This window comes from Protopterus annectens, chromosome 2.part0, assembly GCF_019279795.1.
Source record: "Protopterus annectens isolate FY-2018-M chromosome 2.part0, PAN1.0, whole genome shotgun sequence".
Classification (NCBI taxonomy): Eukaryota; Metazoa; Chordata; order Ceratodontiformes; family Protopteridae; genus Protopterus; species Protopterus annectens.
Window position 1 is genome coordinate 947,214,069 of NC_056728.1, and position 6,000 is coordinate 947,220,068.

Sequence of the window (6,000 nt, forward strand, 5' to 3'; positions counted from 1 at the left end):
ATTAGACCCATTGTAGAGTATAATGCCCCATTTGGTATGTACCTCACAAGACATCTGCAACAGCTGGAAAGGCTGCAGAAATACCTCACTAAAAGAATCACAGGCCTAAAGCAGATGCCCTATGCTGACAGTCTAAAAAAACTCTAGCTGTACTCTGTGGCATATCGTCTGCTCAGAGGCAATCTCTGCTTAACATACAAGGCCATGTCAAACCCTGAGCTGTTGGACATGCTCCATTTAAAGAAATCCCAATTCCTCAGAGTCACACGCTCCAAGGATCTAAACATAGTCATAACAATGAACAAAACATGCAGGAGGGTTAGGTTCCTGACCCAGAGACTCCCCATACTCTGGAATAGACTGCCCATACATGTCAAGCTGAGCACCTCCTTGGCTCTCTTCAAAAGGAACCTTGACGATTGGATGGGAGATAGGAAATTCACCCTGAGGATTACGTCAGTCACACTGCTAGACAGGAATCCAGGGAAGTAAATATTGTGGGAAGAAATATCCAGGGAATTGTTTGGCTAGGCTTGTATAGGCTCTACGGCCGATAGCCTACTACCAACCTATGAACCTATTTATAGTTATGTACTTACCATAACTTAGCATCTGTGTTATCTACAGCCACCATTCATCACACTCCCACCCTCCAGCCCCCTTCCTGGAAGATTAGTTGGATTATGGTGGTTCTGTTTTGCTGTTAGTGCTTTGGTCTGTTTTCTTTCCTTATGCAAACTCGGTCTGAGGGATTGGAGGGCAGCGGAGCATTATGGAAAAGGAGGAGCTTGAGCTAAGCTGCTGTCGGTGTCTGCCAGCTCGGATCCAAGACCCCAGCATGATGAATGGTGACTACAAATAACACAGATGCCAAGTTATGGCAAGTATATAACTATAATTTGTGTAGTTCTTTTTCAATATATTCTAATTTGGTTCCAGTACCTGAGTTGACCGTTTTGCATAGGATTTTGTAAATATATCTATAATCTGTGTCTGAGAATATATTTTTATAATCTGCACTTAGTTTTCAATTTGAATGTCTTTACTTCTTCTACATCTTATGTTTCTATAAAAAGGTTTTATATCTCATGTGCATTGATTTAGATTTTCAGTTTGGCAGAATTTTACAATCTAAAGCAACTGTTGTTCCTAAAAAAGAAGTTCTGTACTCACCATAGCATTCCATCCATATTGTCCATTTTCATTCTTCAACTGTTGGGTTCAGATCCAATCCTTGGATCTGACTCGGCCGTTACTAAAGCTCATGGTAACCAAAAAGGTCACAAACTTCTCCCTTACCCATAATGCACTAACCCTAACATACGTCAGATCGTGTTTGCTGATTTTACCAGATGTGGTATCTACTAACATATGTATATGTGTATGTGGATATATATATATATATATATATATATATAAAATGGGATACTTAAAAATGTATGTGTTCTATAGAGGAAACCATATCAGGAACTCAATCAAAAAGATGTTAGTGTCCTTATAATATCTCATTCATCCAGAAGTTTGTAAAACAAAGGATGGGGGTTGGTGGGTGGGAAGTTGGGAAAGAATGAAAATGGACAACACAGTTGGAACATTATGGTGAGTACTTAACTTCTTTAACTGATATTGTCAACATTCATTCTATCCTCAACTGTTGGGACAGAGTCCCTAGCTACCTAAAACCCTGTGTGGACTCATTCCTTAGCACATTTGAACCAAAAGATGCTCTACCTCTCAAGGCCAAATCCAACGTGTAATGAGTGGTAAAGGTAAGAGGACTTGCCCAGGTTGCTACTTCACAAATGTCCATGGAAAACCGGAATAGAAATACTGAAGAAGTTCCCATGGACCTAGTTGAATGGGCTCTTACAGATTTAGTTAAGGTAAGACTCAATATGTTATAGATAAATAGAAATACAGTTAGTCATCTGGCTAAAGTCACTTTTGTGACTAGTTTACCCAATTTCAAATCTGCATAGGAAACAGTTGGTCTGCCTTTCTGATTTATTTTGTCCTACGCAGATAAAAATGTAATGGTCTATGAACATCCAATAAGTGCAACAAATATTCACCTTTGTTTGCAAACTTAAGAACACTGGTAAATTAATGGACTGATTGATAATAGATTCTGACACCATCTTGGGACAGAAAGATGCATTACTTTGTAATGTAACTATCTTTATGAAAAGTCAAGCAGGGAGGTTTTGAAGACAAAGGCTTGAATTTCTGAAATTTTTCTAGCTGTGGTAATGGCTACTAGACAGTTTTCAAGGTAAGAAACTTAAGGTCACAGTTTGCTGCTAGTTCAAAGGGGGAATGTATTAATGCTTCCAGCACCAAGTTCAGATCTCATGGTGGAGTAAGGTTTTTAAACAGTGGTCTCAAAAGAACAATGTGTCTCAGGAATGCTTTGCACAGCTTAGCAGAGGCTATGGAAGAACCTTCAAATCCAATATGAAAATTAGATATTGCTACTAATTGAACCTTAACAGTAGAAGAGCTCTTCTCTTTAGAGAGTAAAACTAAAAATTCAAGTATGTTATGTATCGGAGCTGAGAAAGGATCAGTATGATTTTGTTGTACCCAGTAAACAAATCTTTCAAATCAGTAAAAAAAACTTTCGTCACATGTTTCTGGAAATGACTCTGGGACTTCCAGAAACACATCTTCTGAACAACTTGTTGATTCCTAGAAAAGGATCTTTGACCGGTTGAAAAATGTACGCCCACTGCAGACAGGGTCTTTCCATCATTATCACACCTGGCTGTGTTCTTCACTTTGGGGCCAAACAAGGAACTGCTGTCAAAAGGAACATTGACAATTGAGGACTTGACGGGCTCCACAAAATCACAAACGCATCCAGGCAGGCCTCCTAATGGATATGCATGAACTCACTGTCCTTGAGGCACCTTCAGTACGTGAAATAAACCTCATGGATGAATTTGAGAGAGATTGGAGAGTAGCCAACTGAGAAGCCACAGATGATTGGTCTTCATCAGAAATGGTCCCTGAAAGGGAAGATGAAAGTTCCTTGATCAAATCTATTTATAACTTAGTAAAATGTGCCAAATAGTACAGCGACCTAAAGGCAAAGGTCACTAAAGCATAGACATACTTCCCAAATCTGTCCATCACCCTAGACTCCCTGTTCGGGAAATGAACAGAGGAACTCTTTTCAGCAAGTTCCTTCTTGGTGTCCGCTGCCATGACCATTCAAGGGCACACTTTTAGACAAAAATTTCTTCCCTGCAGGTGGAGCTAGAATCCTATCTGGTCTTTTGGGTATTGGTTCAACTGCATCAGGCACCTTCCATGCCCACCGAGAGACCAAATCAATAAACTCGTCTGTGGGCGAAGTAACCCAGGAAGTAGATGGGCCACCTCCAAAGACCTCCAGCAATACTCACATGAGTGGTTGCTGGGGATCTGACCACCTCTCTGTTTCATAATCTCAAGGATGTCTCCAAATGAGACGTCTTATGGAGGTGACCATGGAGACCCTTTGCCCTTATTGAAATCAGTCTCCTCAATGACGGACTGTTGTGGAGAGTCCACGTACCTCCTCTTGCACTTTCTCTTCTTACGGACTCCTTAGTGGGATTTTCCTGGGAAGTATCAGAAGAGAATATGAAACCCTGCTGGGTAGACTGGAGGTCTCGAGTTGGCTGTCCCAGTAGAGTTAAATGATGAGGCTCCCAAGAGCAGTGAAATTTGCATGTTGGACTGAAGATCCAAGGGGGTTGGGTCCATTAATCCGGTTGAAGCAGAAAACACCCTTTTCACAACCTCAAAGACTGACCAAGCTGGGGAAAGAGAAGGCAGGCTTCTGGACTGCTGTCTCCTCCCTCCCTGAAAGCAATCTCATTGAGGAGGAAGCCAACGCCGAGATACCCAATGCCGAAGCACCAAGAGGCAGAGACGATGCTGAAACCTTTGGAGGTGAACCCAGCACCTCAAACCCAACAAGGATGCTTTGGATCTGGGAGTTCTCCAGACCTGAAGAGGTTGGAGCCACTGCAAAGTTAGCTTTGGACTGTAGGAAAAAGCTGTCTTTGGATGATGGACCCTGGGACACTCAGATCCAGGGACAATGAAGCAAAGGAATCAGAGGAGGAGTCTGGTGCAGTGGAGTGGTCAGTAGATGAGCCTCCTGACCCAAAATGGTAGGAGCCAGTAACACACCCTGCACTGGGTCTGCACTGAGAGAAACCTCATCATCTGATGCACATGGTCTTCAGTCAAACTATTGGATGAGCGAGTCGAAGTCATGGATTGTGACTTAGCATGGCACCTTTCCATAAAAGGGAGATGGGCCCCTCGAAGGAACGGGATCCACAGATGGAGAATAATGGGTCCTAGGCAATACAATAGGATCTGACATAGTTGGCTCCGAATATGTTTTGGTCAGCGCCAAGGACGTTGGATCTATAAACCTCTTTTTGTTTTTGGACCCGAAGGGGGAAGAGGTTTGAGACCTCCTTGAATCCAATTTAGTCCTCTTCCTGGACAACTTCTAGGACGGAGTTGAGGAAATAGAAGTAACAGGAGATTTCAACTCTTTGGACTTAAGCTTGGGGGATTGAGTCCACTAACGTTCGGGCATTAAAATTGTAGCAGATGGAGCAATCTTCTTGTAGGTGCTGCTGACCTAAACAATAAATGAAAAGACTGTAGGCATCTGAGACAGGTAACTTGTGCCTACATTTTGCGAAACCGGAAGGGCCCCTTCTCAGTCACTTTACCAACAACAATAAAGTGGATAGACTTTTTTTTTTAAAGTAGGGGAGATAAAAGAGGGGAAAAAAGGTATTACCAACAATGGTAATTAAGAATACATTAACGTGTAACGGAAAAAAGGATAAATACCAACGATGGTATATACAATAAACAATGGTAAAGGATTAAGAGAAACTAGAAAATTAAAGGGAAAAAGCAGAAAAAAAAAGTTTTGAAAAGCTAAATTGTAATTTATCTGAAAAATCGCAATGAAGGTTAAGAGCTATGGCTGACCAAGTCCTTTCATGAAATGCGGCAAAAGAGATCTGGGGTATGTTTGGGGTTGGTGCATTATGGGCAACGAAGGAGCTTACGAGCTTTAGTAATGACAGAGTCAGATCTGAGGATCAGATCTGAACCCAACAGTTGAGGACAGAATGAAAATTGACAACATCAGATCATATGTTATGAATAATGTCCTTACTAATGTTGCTGAATCAATGTAATTCCAGTCTGTTTCTGGCAAATTTATGTCCCCACCTAATGCTCTTCTTCCCTTCTGTGTGCAAGAAAAGTATGAATTCCTCTGTGTCATCAACACTTGACTTTGGTGGTCTATACAGTCCAACAATCGTTATATGTTCCAGGGTTGTATTTACTGTCACAGTTACAGTCTATAGTATTGGGGTTATCATTGAACATGTAATAATCCCAGGTCTCAATTACCTTTAATCCCTATTGAAATTCCTCTACCTGATTGTTTTTTTGGAATGTCTGTTACAGTAAAGAAACATTTATACCATGACAGAACTGGTTAAAGGTCATTATTCTTTAACCATGTTTCACAAACAATAGCAACATTAATCTTGTGGGAATATATGCACACGTACGTGAGGAAGTGGTTTTCCATGCTTCAGAATTCCAAAGCTGCAATTCTGTCTAGCCAGTAAACAAAATTAAGGAAGAAATGAAAATACTGTATAAATAGGCCTGTGGTTCATATTTTCACATGATGATATAACTTCTGCATACTTATGTGTTTATTTCTAGATTGGACGGCACAGTGGTGCAACGGTAGCACTGTCGCCTCACAGCAAGAGGTTCCTGGTTCGATTCTCAGCTGGGGTGCCTTCTGTGTGGAGTTTGCATGTCCTCCCTGCATTTGTGTGAGTTTCCTTCAGGTGCTCCGTTTTCCTCTCAAGTTCAAAGACATGCATCTGGAGTGTTTCTCCCCGGGCCTCCACTGAAAATTGGCTTAGTTCCAAGTCGGACTTTCCCAGTTAA